Here is a 16,526-nt window from a genome sequence, read left to right as displayed (position 1 = left end):
ACAGCACACTATGTGTGCGCACACCTTTATTCACAAACTCTTCAACTTATACTCTTTTACCGAAGCTGCTACAGCTCGATTGGCCGAATACCCTTTGATCCTATTTCGGTGAATTTGACATCTGCCTTACATATAACAGATTAGCGGTTTAGCAGTTTTAATTTAGTTTGAGTGAAGGAATTCATTTTATAGCAAAATCCGAATCGTGAAGAACTCATGAAAGTAAGCTTATTCTCGGATTCCTGAAACTTTAGATTTGCTCTTTCTTTTACTGCAAAGTACAACGTTGTTTTTTTTTGTTTAAATCTTTCAAGACATGGTAAATATTAAGGACAAAGCAGTTTTCACATAGTTTGAGTGAAGGAATTCATTTTATAGATAAAATCCCAAGAGTCTGCTGAGAAAAGAGAGTGAATGCGAAGTAGACTTTAACACGGCTATGGGAGCGAGCCGAGTGTGGGCTAACCGGGAGAATTGCTTGAAAGAAACGCGACACTGAATGAGCGATCAGAACAAAGCCTCAATACGGGATTCTCGTGGTGTTTTTGTTGCTGCCTTGTCTTTTGCACAGAGTAAAAGACAAGGGCAGCCATCGAATAGGGCCCGATTGTTCCTAGTTGGTCAGCCGAGGAGCAAGGGGGGGGGGGGGGGGGGGGGGGTGACGGATAATCGTACTCTGGTTTCTCTTCATAACGTACAAGTCTTTCGCCTTTTACTAAAGATTCTGTGGAGAGCAGCACTAATGAGTTGTTTCTATTTTTGGCAGGCTTTACCTTTGCGGGTGAAGCCCTTTCTGTCTGTGCAAAAGAAATCTTCTTACTGTGCAGAGTGACTTCTCTGAGTAGAGTCGCCTTACTTGTTGCGACTGTGCCGATGTTCGAAGCTGGAGTGCAAAGTTGTTGCTTGAATGGTGCTTGCTGGAGCGTACGGGAGTGCAAAGTTATACCATTTAAAAGGGCTGAAGAGTGCTCAGTGCAGCGGGGTGGGCGACACTCTGGCCACCTTGAAAACCGAGGTTACATCCACTACCAGGGGCAGCCCAAGTTCTGCCGCAAGTGTGGTGAGCATGGGCACCTGGTTGAGGCTTGTACCAAGGTGTTATGTGGGAAGAGCAGAGAAATTGGCAAACTTTTGGAGAGTGTCCAAATGGCAGGAAATGTAATCTCTGTGGAGAATTAAATCACCTCTTCAGAGATTGCCCTAAATCTTTTGCCAACAAATTAAAGACGATAAAGCACAGTCAAGCCAACAAAGAGAAGGACCAAAGGTGGCAGTTGGTGAACAAAGTGAAGAGGTTGACCCAATAAATTCAAACTTCCCGCCAAAAGCTTGGATTGGAAGTGAGGAGCAAAAAGGGGAGGGGCCTGTAGAGGCCTCACCACTCAGTGTTGAAGTCTGTGAGAATTCACAGGCAGAGGGTGGAGCTACGCTAAATGAGGAGGAAGAGCAGACAGGTGAGTCTAGTGAAGATACTCACCTCCCCGAAGGTCAACAGCCGAAGAGGACGGCATCTGAGCCTCTGATTCCCCAGTGGTATCAGAGAAGAGGGGAAGGGTTAGGTCCCTTTCAGACAGTTCTTCAGTGGAAGAACCTAGAGTCTTCCCCTCCGACTCACCAAATGAGGTCTCCTTTTTAACTTCAGCTCTGCAATCAACCCCCAGGGACTCAAAGTTAAATGCAACATTGCGTCAGAGGCCAACACCGAGAGTCCGAAAAGGAAATATAGATCACCCTACTCACTTTTCACCTAAAGAAATGAAGGAAGAGCTAGTTTCCCAAGAAATAACCTGTGTGTAATTTGTTTTGATAACTTAGAAAAACGAAATGACATACCTACTTTCCTTTATGCTTTTAATGGTTCTCACCTTCTCAACACTAAATGTGAGAAGTGTGAAATCAAAGACAAGAGCCCAGAGTATTTTATCCTTCTTAGACTCCATAAAATCAGATGTGTTTTTAATACAAGAATGTGGACTACCTTTTTTAAAAAACCATAGACAATGGGAGAAATGTGGCCCCATTTATCGATATGGAGTGGCTCAAATCAAAATAAAAATGATGGTGTGGCCATTCTAATTAAAAATCCGCATGTTCTGGTGAAAGGTAGCACAGTGGTGAGAGACGGACGGGCACTTTTAGCACACTTGAATTTTATGGGGCAAGACTTTAACCTCTTAAATATTTATGATTTCAATGGAAAAAATGAAAGGTATGACCTTTTAGAAGATATACAGCTTTACATGCTAGGGCAAGTACCTTTAGTTGTAGGAGGGGATTTTAACTGTATCTTGAGCAGGAAAGATAGAAAAAGAGCAGGGGTAGATTTTAAAGTGGATAAGACTTCGATTTTACTTCAGGGCATATGCAGGGATTTTAAGCTTACTGACTGTTTTAAAACCATGCATCCCAGAGAGGAGGGCTTCACCTGGTTTAGTCATGATGGCACCAGAGCCTCTCGCTTTTTTTAAACAGCAAGGTAAACGTAAAAAAAGGAAAGAGAATAGATGTATGATGGGACTACATAAACGCTTACAGCGCTACTTTAAACTAAATCAGTGTGGCATAGACTTTAAAGAAGAAATCAAAGATGTCAAAAAGGAAATGTCAGTTTTAGCAGAAATAAAGAGTAAAGGAATTTTTGTAAGAAGCAGGGAGCAGGAAATTGAGGAAGGTGAAAAAGAAAGAAAGTTATAAATAAAAAGGAGTGTATTCAAAATCTAAAAAGAGAAGATGGGTTTTTAACAAAATCCACACAAGAGATGATTGAAACTGTACATACCTTTTATAGTAACATGTACAAAGAGAAACCAGTGCACTTGGAAACATCGGCAGAAATCTTAAAATTCGTTGACAAAACCGTAAAAGAGAATGCACACTTGACACAGAATTTTACTGCTTTAGAGTTAAAAAAATGCCTAACAGGTTTTAAGAGAAGTCGAGCTCCGGGTTTAGACGGGCTTCCTGCAGAATTCTATCTGACCTATTGGGACCTTTTATCATCAGACATTTTAGATGTTTTTAAAGATTTTGAAAAACTCGACCGACAGTTTTAGAGTGGGAATAGTTACTCTACTTTATAAAAAAAATTATAAGACTGACCTAAAGAATTGGAGGCCCATCACACTTTTAAACTTTGACTGTAAACTTTTTAGCAAGGTTTTAGCGACACGGATGTCCTCTGTTTTAGAGGAGGTAATTCACCCAGACCAAGCTTGTGCCATCTCAGGGAGACAACTCACCGACAGCCTCGTACTGATTCGAGACATCATTGATTACGCTAGAGACAGAAACACCCGGCTTGTCATCTTAAATTTAGACTTTGAAAAAGCATTTGATCGGGTCTCGCATCAATATCTCTTTCAGGTGTTGCAGCCATCGAAAAGGGCCCGATTGTGCCTACTTGGTGAGCTTTGCTTGGTTGAGACGCTTGACCCCCCCCCCCCCCCTCCCCCGCTCCTCGGCTGACCAAGTAGAAACAATCTATTCGATGGCTGCCTTGTCTTTTATTCTGTGCAAAAGACAAGGCAGCCACAAACACCACGGGAACACCGTATTGAGGCTTTGTTCTGACCACTCATTCGGTGTCGCGTTTCTTTCAAGCAATTCTCCCGGTTAGCCCGCACTAGGCTCGCTCCCAGAGCCGTGTTAAAGTCCACTTCGCATTCACTCTTCAGCCCTTTTAAATGGTATAACTTTGCACTCCCGCATGCTCCAGCAAGCACCATTCAAGCAACAACTTTGCACTCCAGCTTCGAACATCGGCACAGTCACAACAAGTAAGGCGACTCTACTCAGAGAAGTCACTCTGCAAAGTAGCAAGATTTCTTTTGCACAGACAGAAAGGGCTTCACCCGCAAAGGTAAAGCCTGCCAATAATAGAAACAACTCATTAGTGCTGCTCTCCACGGAAGTCTTTAGTAAAAGGCGAAAGACTTGTACGTTATGAAGAGAAACCAGAGTACGATTATCCGTCACTGCGGGAGCAGGGCATCAGGCTAGTTGGTATAGCCCCCCTTGCTCCTCGGCTGACCAAGTAGGAACAATCGGGCCCTATTCGATGGCTGCCTTGTCTTTTACTCTATGCAAAAGACAAGGCAGCAACAAAAACACCACGAGAATCCCGTATTGAGGCTTTGTTCTGACCGCTCATTCGGTGTCGCGTTTATTCTCCCGGTTAGCCGACACTCGGCTCGCTCCCATAGCCGTGTTAAAGTCTACTTCGCATTCACTCTCTTTTCTCAGCAGACTCTTGGGATTTTATCTATAAAATGAATTCCTTCACTCAAACTATGTGAAAACTGCTTTGTCCTTAATATTTACCATGTCTAGAAAGATTTAAACAAAAAAAACAACGTTGTACTTTGCAGTAAAAGAAAGAGCAAATCTAAAGTTTCAGGAATCCGAGAATAAGCTTACTTTCATGAGTTCTTCACGATTTCGGATTTTGCTATAAAATGAATTCCTTCACTCATACTAAATTAAAACTGCTAAACCGCTAATCTGTTATATGTAAGGCAGATGTCAAATTCACCGAAATAGGATCAAAGGGTATTCGGCCAATCGAGCTGTAGCAGCTTCGGTAAAAGAGTATAAGTTGAAGAGTTTGTGAATAAAGGTGTGCGCACACATAGTGTGCTGTACGAAAATAGGCAGGGAGCAATGCCGGCTGGGTATATGTTCTTGTATGTTGTCTGACTGTTTGATTTGAATGTGTTGTGTAAGTGTCCTGTTGAATGTTACATGTTTGGGCTTTGACACGCTTCACTGTGGTTGTTAACTGTGTGGTGTGTCCTGAAATGTTATATGTTTGGGCTGTGTGACATGCTTAATGCTTGTCAGTAGCTACCCACTTATTCATATATAGCAACTGACAACATAAGAAGTCCGGACATACTTTGATAGTAGTTGTAGAAGTATCCTTATTGATAATAGATCACTAATTCATAGTGATAGAACAGTAGATGAACAGGTGCTTGCACATGTCTCACGAAAATAAAATGGGTGTATGATTGCTGACGGCAGAGCAATACTGCCAAACTTATGAGTTCTTGTGGCAAACTTGATTCAGTGTCTTGATGTGTATACGCTGTTTCGCTGACTTGATTGTCACAAGAAACAAAGTGTGTTTGATAAGATCCGACCATTTTATTACGGGAGGATCAGTATGTATGGATTCTGATGTGACTGATAAACCCATTCGTATCTTAAGCATAATCTAATACGTGAGACAACGCCCTGGCACACGATAAAAAAAAAAAAAGAGAGAGAGCGGTTTTGTGTCCCCACAGTCCATAATGTAGAAAAGAGAGAAAAAAGCCTTTCTGATTTGGTGTGTGTGCTCATAGTTTAGAGTGTAGGAAAGCCGTTTTGGTGTCACGGGTGTTGTGACTTACACACACACATTTCTAAATTGAGAAAGGAAATTATTTTAGAGGAAGCACTAGAGTTTAGATCCCACATTTGTTGATAGGCATTCATTTATTTCTTCACTTCTGATGAAGTTTCAACAATAAACAACAAACTTTGTATTATGAGAAAGAACCAGACTCATTCTTCAGGAATCCGAAAATAAGCTCTATTTTATGAGTTATGCACGAATTCGGATTCTCCTATAAAACGAATTCATTAACTCAAACCAAGTTAAGACTGCTTTGTCCTTCATATTTATTCATGTCTAATCAAGTTTCAACGATAAACAACGTTGTACTTTGTAGAATGAGAAAGAACTTCTTCAGCAATAAGCATCTCTCGACATATGACGAAATACAGATTTTGCTATAAAATTAATTTCTTCTATCAGCGTGACTTAAAACTGTTTGTCCTCCTTATTTATCCACTTCAAATCAAGTTTCAACAATTAAAAAAAAATTGTAGTTTGAGAAAGAACAACTTAATCTTCAGCAATCAGTATAAAAAGAGATGCAAATGCCAACCCTACATACCTAAAAGGTGGAGCGGAAGTATTCAGCTGCAAGTAGGTGTGAATGTTCGACCATAATTTGTAAAAAGCGGGTAAGAAAAGGTTCGAATGCCCGACTATATATTAACAAAAGCGGGAGGAGAGGTCTTCGGATGAGAGTGGGTGAGAATTTCCAACCATAATCTATAAAATACGGTGAAAAAAAATATGTGAATGCCTCATAGAACACTAAAAGCGGAAGTGTTCGGCTGCAAGAAGGTGTGAATGTCCGACTATATTTGGTGAAAAGCAGGTGAAGCAAGGTCTGAATGCCGAACCTTACATCATCAAAAGCGAGATCAGAGGTGTTTGGCTGCAAGAAGGCCATAGTTTGCCAAAAGCGGGTAAGGTGCGAATGACCGACTAAATATCAACAAAAGTGGGGGCGGAGGTCTTCGGATGCAAGTGGGTGTGAATATCCCACCATACAAGTATGGTGGAGAGGAAGCTGTGAATGGCCGACCATAGTAAAAGGCGGGTGAGAGAAGGTGCGAATGTCAAACCATACCTAATCAAAACAGGGAGCGGAGGTGTTTTGCTGTAAGAAGGTGTGAATGTCCAACCATAGTTGGTAAAAAGCGGGTAAGAAAAGGTTAAAATACCCGACTGTACACAATCAATAGCGGGAGCGGAGTTGTTCGGCTACTAAAAGGTGTGAAAGTCCGACCATGGTTTGTAAAAAGCGGGTAAGAAAAGGTGCGAATGCCCGACAATGTATGATCAAAAGAGGGAGTGGAGGTTTTCGGCTGCAAGAAGGTCTGAATGTCCAACCATAATTTGTAAAAACCGGGGAAGAAAAGGCTCGAAAGCCCGACTATACACCATCAAAAGTGGGAGCGGAGGTGTTCAGCTGCAAGACGGTCTGAATGTCCATCAATAATTGCTAGAAAACATGAAAGAAAATTTTCGAATATCAAACTGCACATGATCATAAGCGGGAGAGGAGGTGTTCAGCTGCAAGAAGGTGTGAATGTCTACCCATAATTACTGAAAAATGGGTAAGAAAAGGTGCGAATGCCTAACCATACATCATCAAAAGAGGGAGCGGAGGTGTTCCGCTGTAAGACGGTGTGAATGTCCGACCATAGATGGTAAAAAGCGGGTAAGAAAAGGTTAAATTACCCGACTGTACACAATCAAAAGAGGGAGCGGAGTTGTTCACCTAAGAGAAGGAGTGAAAGTCCGACCTTGGTTTGTAAAAAGCGGGTAAGAAAAGGTTCAATTGCCCGAATATACACCGTCAAAAGCGGAAGCGGAGGTGTTCGTCTGCACGATATTGTGAACGTCCGACCAAAGTTTGTAAAAAGCAGTTAAGAAAAGGTTCGAATATCTAACCAAACATAATCAAAAGCGGGAGCAGAGCTGTTCAACTGGAAGTAGGTGTGAATGTCAGATCATAATTTGCAAAAAGCTGATGAGAAAGGGTGAGAATGCCCGACTATACACCATCAAATGCGGTAGCGGAGTTACTCGGCTGTGAGTAGGTGTGAATCTCCAACCATAATTGCTGAAAAATGTGTTAGAAAAGGTAAAAATGCCGGTCCATACATCATCAAAAGCGGGAGAGGTTGTGTTCGGCTGCAAGTAGGTGTGAATGTCCATTAATAATTGCTTTAAAATATGAAAGAAAATTTTCGAATATCAAACCTTCCATGATCATTAGCGGGAGAGGAGGTGTTCAGCTGCAAGAAGATGTGAATATCCACCCATAATTACTGAAAAATGGGTAGGAAAAGATGCGAATGTCCAACCATAAATCATCAAAAGCAGGAGTGGAGTTGTTCAGCTACAAGAAGGTATGAAAGTCCAACCATGGTTTGTAAAAAGCGGGTAAGAGAAGGTTCGAATACCCGAATATATACCATCAAAAGCGGAAGCGGGGGTGTTCGGCTGCAAGAAGGTGTGAACGTCCGACCAAAGTTTGTAAAAAGCAGTTAAGAAAAGGTTTGAATATCCAACCGAACATAATCAAAAGCGGGAGCAGAGCTTTTCGACTGCAAGTAGGTGTGAATGTCAGATCATAATTGCTGAAAAATGTGATAGAAAAGACTAGAATGCCGGACAATATATCATCAAAATTCGGAGAGGTGGTTTTTCGGCTGCAAGTAGGTGTGAATTTCCAGCCATAATTACTCACAAACGGGGGAAGAAAAGGTAGTATTTCCAGACCACACATGATCAAAACAGGGAGCGGAGGTTTTCGGCTGCAAGGTCTGAATGTCCAACCATAATTTGTAAAAATCGGGGAAGAAAAGGCTCGAAAGCCCGACTATACATCATCAAAAGCGGGAGCAGAGGTGTTCAGGTGCAAGAAGGTCTGAATGTCCAACCATAGTAAGTAATAGGTGGGTAAGAAAAGGCTCGAATGCCCGACTATACACCATCAAAAGCAGGAAGCGGAGGTGTTCGGCTGCAAGACGGTGTGAACGTCCGACCAAAGTTTGTAAAAAGCATTAAGAAAATGTTCAAATATCCAACCAAACATAATCAAAAGCGGGAGCAGAGCTGTTCGACTGCAAGTAGGTGTGAATATCAGATCATAATTTGCAAAAAGCTGATGAGAAAGGGTGAGAATGCCCGACTATACACTATCAAATGTGGGAGCGGAGGTGTTCGTCTGTGAGTAGGTGTGAATGTCCGAACTAATTGCTGAAAAATGTGTTAGAAAAGGTAAGAATGCCGGACCATATATCATCAAAAGCGGGAGAGGTTGTTTTCGGCTGCAAGAAGGTGTGAATGTCCAGCCATAATTACTCACAAACGGGTAAGAAAAGGTACTATTGCCAGACCATATATGATCAAAACAGGGAGCGGAGGTGGTTCAGCTGCAAGAAGGTTTGAATGTCCGACTAAAGTTTGTAAAAAGCGGGTAAGACAAGGTGTGAATGCCCGACAATGTATGATCAAAAGAGGAGCGGAGGTTTTCGGCTGCAAGAAGGTCTGAATGTCCACCCATAATTTCTGAAAAATGGGTAAGAAAAGGTGCGAAAGCCCAACCGCACATGATCATAAGTGGATGAGAAGGTGTTCGACTGCAAGTAGGTGTGAATGTAAGATCATAATTTGTAAAAAGCTGGTAAGAAAAGGTAAGAATGCCCAACCATAAATTATCAAAAGCGGCAGCAGAGTTTCGGATGGTATTTATCAATGTCTAGATAGATTTCAACAAAAAACAACGTTGTACTTTGCAGTAAAAGAAAGTGCAAATCAAAAGTTTTAGGAATCCGAGAATAAGCTTATTTTCATGAGTTCTGCACGATTTCGGATTTTATGTATAAAATGAATTTCTTCACGCAAACTAAGTTAACACTGCTTTGTCCTTCATATGTACCCATTTCTACATATATTTCAAGCATAAACTTCCTCATATTACCCTGAATGAGAAAGAGCCACACTTGTGATTAAGCCATACCTCCCTTTTGAGGAGTTCTGCATGATTTGGGATTTTATCTATAAAATTAATTCCTTCACTCAAACTATGTTAAAACGGCTTTTACCTTCATATTTATCAATGTCTCGATAGATTTAAACAAAAAAACAACGTTGTACTTTGCAATAAAAGAAAGAGCAAATCAAAAGTTTTAGGAATCCGAGAATAAGCTTATTTTCATGAGTTCTGCACGATTTCGGATTTTATGTATAAAATGAATTCATTCACTCAAACCAAGTTAAAACTGCTTTTTCCTTCATATTTATCAATGTCTAGATCGACTTCAACAAAGAACAACATTGTATTTTGCAGTAGAAGAAAGAGCAAAACTGAAGGATCAGGAATCCGAGAATAAGCTTATTTTCTTATGGGCAAGTGGGAACTGCTTTGTCCTTCATATTTATCAATGTGTAGATGGATTTCAACTTCTTCTACTGCAAAGTCCAATGTTTTTCTTTGTTGAAGTCGATCTAGACATTGATGAATATGGGAGGACAAAGCAGTTTTAACTTGGTTTGAGCAAAGCAATTCATTTTATAGCAAAATCCGAAATCGTGCAGAACTCATGAAAGCAGGCTTATACTCGGATTCCTGAAACTTTAGATTTGCTCTTTCTTTTACTGCAAAGTACAACGTTGTTTTTTTGTTTAAATATTTCTAGACATGGTAAATATGAAGAACAAATCAGTTTTAACATAGTTTGAGTGAAGTAATGCATTTTATAAGCAAAATCCCAAATCATGCAGAACTCACGAAATGCTTTTTCTCTCTTTTCACTGCTTTTTACAAACTTTGGTCGGACGTTCACACCTTCTTGCATCCGAACACCTCCGCTTCCACTTTTGATGATGTATATTCGGGCATTCGAACCTTTTTTTACCCGCTTTTTACAAACCATTGTAGGACTTTCACACCACCTCTCCCGCTTTTGATGATGTATGGTCCAGTATTCTTACCTTTTCTAACACATTTTTCAGCAATTATGGTCGGACATTCACACCTACTCACAGCTGGACACCTCCGCTCCCGCTTTTGATCATACAATGTCGGGACATCGCTCCTTGTCTTACCAGCTTTTTACAAACTTTAGTCGAACATTCACACCTTCTTGCAGCTGAACACCTCCGCTCCCGCTTTTGATGATGTATAGTCGGGCTTTCGAGCCTTTTCTTACCCGGTTTTTACAAATTATGGTTGGACATTCAGACCTTGCAGCCGAACACCTCCGCTCTCTCTTTTGATCATACATTGTTGGGCATTCGCACCTTGTCTTACCCGCTTTTTACAAACTATAGTCAGACATTCACACCTTGCAGCTGAACCTCCGCTCCCTGTTTTGATCATGTATGGTCTGGCAATATTACCTTTTCATCCCCCGTTTGTGAGTAATTATGGCTGGACATTCACACCTACTTGCAGTCGAACAGCTCTGCTCCCGCTTTTGATTATGTTTGGTTGGATATTCTAACCTTTTCTTAACTGCTTTTTACAAACCATGGTCGGACTTTCACACCTTCTTGTAGTCGAACAACTCCGCTCCCGCTATTGATTGTGTACAGTCGGGTATTTTAACCTTTTCTTACCCGCTTTTTACCAACTATGGTCGGACATTCACACCGTCTTACAGCGGAACACCTCCGCTCCCGCTTTTTATGGTGTATAGTCGGGCATTCAAAACTTTTCTTACCCGCTATTTACAAACTATGGTCAGACATTCAAACCTTCTTGTAGCCGAACACATCCACTCCTGCTTTTGATGATGGGTATTCAAACCTACTTGTTGCCCGCTTTTCATTAATTATGGGTGGACATACACACCTTGTCGCAGCCAAACACCTACGCTCCCTGTTTTGATCATGTATGATTGGACATTCGCACCTTTTCTCACCCGCTTTTTACTATGGTCGGCCATTCACAGCTTCCTCTCCACCATACTTGTATGGTGGGATATTCACACCCACTTGCATCTGAAGACCTCCGCCCCAACTTTTGTTGATATTTAGTCGGTCATTTGCAGCTTACCCGCTTTTGGCAAACTATGGCCTTCTTGCAGCCAAACACCTCTGATCTCGTTTTTGATGATGTAAGGTTGGGCATTCAGACCTTGCTTCACCTGCTTTTCACCAAATATAGTCGAACAGTCACACCTTCTTTTAGCCGAACACTTCTGCTCCACCTTTTAGTGTTCTATGGGGTATTCACACCTTTTTTTTCACCGCATTTTATTGATTATGGTTGGAAATTCTCACCCATTCTTATCCGAAGACCTCTCCTCCTGCTTTTGTTAATATGTAGTCGGGCATTCAAACCTTTTCTTACCCGCTTTTTACAAATTATGGTCGAACATTCACACCTACTTGCAGCCGAACACCACTTTTCCCGCTTTTGATGATGTATGGTCCGGCATTCGAGTCTTTTCTAACACATTTTTCAGCAATTATGGTTTGACATTCACACCTACTCACAGCCGAAAACTTCCGCTCCCGCATTTGATGGTGTATAGTCGGGCATTCTCACCCTTTCTCTTCAGCTTTTTGCAAATTATGATCTGACATTCACACCTACTTGCAGTCGAACAGCTCTGCTCCCGCTTTTGATTATGTTTGGTTGGATATTCGAAACTTTTCTTCACTGCTTTTTACAAACTTTGGTCGGACGTTCACACCTTCTTGCAGCCGAACACCTCCGCTTCCGCTTTTGATGGTATATATTCGGGCATTCGAACCTTTTCTTACCCGCTTTTTACAAACCATGGTTGGACTTTCACACCTTCTTGTAGCCAAACAACTCTGCTCCCGCTATTGATTGTGTACAGTCGGGTATTTTAACGTTTTCTTACCCGCTTTTTACCAACTATTGTTGGACATTCACACCGTCTTACAGCGGAACACCTCCGCTCCCTCTTTTGATGGTGTATGTTCGGGCATTCGAACCTTTTCTTACCCGCATTTTACGAACTATGGTCGGACATTCAAACCTTCTTTTAGCCGAACACATCCACTCCTGCTTTTGATGATGTATGGTTGAGCATTCGCACCTTTTCTTACCCATTTTTTACAAACTATGGTCGGACATTCACACCTTCTTGCAGCTGAACACCTCCTCTCCCGCTTATGATGATGTGTGGTTTGATATTCGAAAATTTTCTTTCATGTTTTCTAGCAATTATTGATGGACATTTAGACCTTCTTGCAGCTGAACACCACCTCTCCCGATTTAGATTATGTATGGACCGGCATTTTTACCTTTTCTAACACATTTTTCAGCAATTATGGTTGGAGATTCACACCTACTCACAGCCGAACAACTCCGCTACCGCATTTGATGGTGTATAGTCGGGCATTCTCACCCTTTCTCATCAGCTTTTTGCAAATTATGATCTGACATTCACACCTACTTGCAGTCGAACAGCTCTGCTCCCGCTTTTGATTATGTATGGTTGGATATTCGAACCTTTTCTTAACTGCTTTTTACAAACTTTGGTTGGACGTTCACACCTTCTTGTAGCCGAACACATGCACTCCTGCTTTTGATGATGTATGGTTGGGCATTCACACCTTTTTTTTACCCATTTTTCAGGTATTATGGGTGGACATTCACACCTTCTTGCAGCTGAACACCTCCTCTCCCACTTATGATCATGTGTGGTTTGATTTTCGAAAATTTTCTTTCATGTTTTCTAGCAATTATTGATGGACATTTAGACCTTCTTGCAGCTGAACACCACCTCTCCCGATTTTGATTATGTATGGACCGGCATTTTTACCTTTTCTAACACATTTTTCAGCAATTATGGTTGGAGATTCACACCTACTCACAGCCGAACAACTCCGCTACCGCATTTGATGGTATATAGTCGGGCATTCTCACCCTTTCTCATCAGCTTTTTGCAAATTATGATCTGACATTCACACCTACTTCCAGTCGAACAGCTCTGCTCCCGCTTTTGATTATGTTTGGTTAGATATTCGAACCTTTTCTTAATTGCTTTTTACAAACTTTGGTCGGACGTTCACAATATCTTGCAGCCGAACACCTCCGCTTCCGCTTTTGATGGTGTATATTCGGGCATACGAACCTTTTCTTACCCGCTTTTTACAAACCAAGGTCGGACTTTCACACCTTCTCTTAGCTGAACAACTCCGCTCCCTCTTTTGATTGTGTACAGTCTGGTAATTTAACCTTTTCTTACCCGCTTTTTACCATCTATGGTCGGACATTCACACCGTCTTACAGCGGAACACCTCCGCTCCCTCTTTTGATGATGTATGGTTAGGCATTCGCACCTTTTCTTACCCATTTTTCAGTAATTATGGGTAGACATTCACACCTTCTTGCAGCTGAACACCTCCTCTCCCGCTTATGATCATGTGCAGTTTGATATTCGAAAATTTTCTTTCATGTTTTCTAGCAATTATTGATGGACATTCAGACCGTCTTGCAGCTGAACACCTCCGCTCCCACTTTTGATGGTGTATAGTCGGGCTTTCGAGCCTTTTCTTCCCCGGTTTTTACAAATTATGGTTGGACATTCAGACCTTCTTGCAGCCGAAAACCTCCACTCCCTCTTTTGATCATACATTGTCGGGCATTCGCACCTTTTCTTACCCGCTTTTTACAAACCATGGTCGGACTTTCACAACTTTTAGTAGCCGAACAACTCCGCTCCCGCTATTGATTGTGTACAGTCGGGTATTTTAACCTTTTCTTACCTGCTTTTTACCAACTATGGTTGGACATTCACACCTTCTTACAGCAGAACACCTCCGCTCCCTGTTTTGATTATGTATGGTTTGACATTCGCACCTTCTCTCACCCGCCTTTTACTATGGTCGGCCATTCACAGCTTCCTCTCCACCATACTTGTATGGTGGGATATTCACACCCACTTGCATCCGAAGACCTCCGCCCCCACTTTTGTTGATATTTAGTCGGTCATTCGCACCTTACCCGCTTTTGGCAAACTATGGCCTTCTTGCAGCCAAACACCTCTGATCTCGCTTTTGATGATGTAAGGTTGGGCATTCAGACCTTGCTTCACCTGCTTTTCACCAAATATTGTCGGACATTCACACCTTCTTGCAGCCGAACACTTCCGCTTTTAGTGTTCTATGAGGCATTCACATATTTTTTTTCACCGTATTTTATAGATTATGGTTGGAAATTCTCACCAACTCTCATCCGAAGACCTCTCCTCCCGCTTTTGTTAATATATAGTCGGGCATTCGAACCTTTTCTTACCCGCTTTTTACAAATTATGGTCGAACATTCACACCTACTTGCAGCTGAATACTTCCGCTCCACCTTTTAGGTATGTATGGTTGGCATTTGCACCTCTTTTTTTTTTAATTGTTGAAACTTGATTTGAAGTGGATAAATAAGGAGGACAAACAGTTTTAAGTCAGGCTGATAGAAGGAATTAATTTTATAGCAAAATCTGTATTTCGTCATATGTCGAGAGATGCTTATTGCTGAAGAAGTTCTTTCTCATTCTACAAAGTACAACGTTGTTTATCGTTGAAACTTGATTAGACATGAATAAATATGAAGGACAAAGCAGTCTTAACTTGGTTTGAGTTAATGAATTCGTTTTATAGGAGAATCCGAATTCGTGCATAACTCATAAAATAGAGCTTATTTTCGGATTCCTGAAGAATGAGTCTGGTTCTTTCTCATAATACAAAGTTTGTTGTTTATTGTTGAAACTTCATCAGAAGTGAAGAAATAAATGAATGCCTATCAACAAATGTGGGATCTAAACTCTAGTGCTTCCTCTAAAATAATTTCCTTTCTCAATTTAGAAATGTGTGTGTGTAAGTCACAACACCCGTGACACCAAAACGGCTTTCTTTTCTCTACACTCTGCACTATGAGCACACACACCAAATCAGAAAGGCTTTTTTCTCTCTTTTCTACATTATGGACTGTGGGGACACAAAACCGCTCTCTCTCTTTTTTTTTTTTTTATCGTGTGCCAGGGCGTTGTCTCACGTATTAGATTATGCTTAAGATACGAATGGGTTTATCAGTCACATCAGAATCCATACATACTGATCCTCCCGTAATAAAATGGTCGGATCTTATCAAACACACTTTGTTTCTTGTGACAATCAAGTCAGCGAAACAGCGTATACACGTCAAGACACTGAATCAAGTTTGCCACAAGAACTCATAAGTTTGGCAGTATTGCTCTGCCGTCAGCAATCATACACCCATTTTATTTTCGTGAGACATGTGCAAGCACCTGTTCATCTACTGTTCTATTACTATGAATTAGTGATCTATTATCAATAAGGATACTTCTACAACTACTATCAAAGTATGTCCGGACTTCTTATGTTGTCAGTTGCTATATATGAATAAGTGGGTAGCTACTGACAAGCATTAAGCATGTCACACAGCCCAAACATATAACATTTCAGGACACACCACACAGTTAACAACCACAGTGAAGCGTGTCAAAGCCCAAACATGTAACATTCAACAGGACACTTACACAACACATTCAAATCAAACAGTCAGACAACATACAAGAACATATACCCCAGCCGGCATTGCTCCCTGCCTATTTTCGTACAGCACACTATGTGTGCGCACACCTTTATTCACAAACTCTTCAACTTATACTCTTTTACCGAAGCTGCTACAGCTCGATTGGCCGAATACCCTTTGATCCTATTTCGGTGAATTTGACATCTGCCTTACATATAACAGATTAGCGGTTTAGCAGTTTTAATTTAGTTTGAGTGAAGGAATTCATTTTATAGCAAAATCCGAAATCGTGAAGAACTCATGAAAGTAAGCTTATTCTCGGATTCCTGAAACTTTAGATTTGCTCTTTCTTTTACTGCAAAGTACAACGTTGTTTTTTTTGTTTAAATCTTTCTAGACATGGTACATATTAAGGACAAAGCAGTTTTCACATAGTTTGAGTGAAGGAATTCATTTTATAGATAAAATCCCAAGAGTCTGCTGAGAAAAGAGAGTGAATGCGAAGTAGACTTTAACACGGCTATGGGAGCGAGCCGAGTGTGGGCTAACCGGGAGAATTGCTTGAAAGAAACGCGACACCGAATGAGCGATCAGAACAAAGCCTCAATACGGGATTCTCGTGGTGTTTTTGTTGCTGCCTTGTCT

The 16,526-nt window shown here is 41.2% G+C and overlaps 2 non-coding genes across 2 annotated transcripts; one reads left to right on the top strand and one right to left on the bottom strand.

The window, feature by feature from the left end:
* Positions 1-671: 671 nt before the first annotated feature.
* On the top strand, positions 672-784 carry LOC140287963 (U5 spliceosomal RNA). The gene has a single exon (XR_011911901.1). It is a non-coding gene; the product is annotated as a U5 spliceosomal RNA (small nuclear RNA).
* Positions 785-3,848: 3,064 nt separating this feature from the next.
* LOC140287966 (U5 spliceosomal RNA) lies at positions 3,849-3,962 on the bottom strand. The gene has a single exon (XR_011911904.1). It is a non-coding gene; the product is annotated as a U5 spliceosomal RNA (small nuclear RNA).
* Positions 3,963-16,526: the final 12,564 nt, after the last annotated feature.

This window comes from Leuresthes tenuis, unplaced genomic scaffold (assembly GCF_036924035.1).
Source record: "Leuresthes tenuis unplaced genomic scaffold, fLeuTen1.0.hap1 SCAF_189, whole genome shotgun sequence".
Lineage (NCBI taxonomy): Eukaryota > Metazoa > Chordata > Actinopteri > Atheriniformes > Atherinopsidae > Leuresthes > Leuresthes tenuis.
Note: the sequence above shows the minus strand (reverse complement) of the source record. Positions and strands in the feature narration are given on the sequence as shown.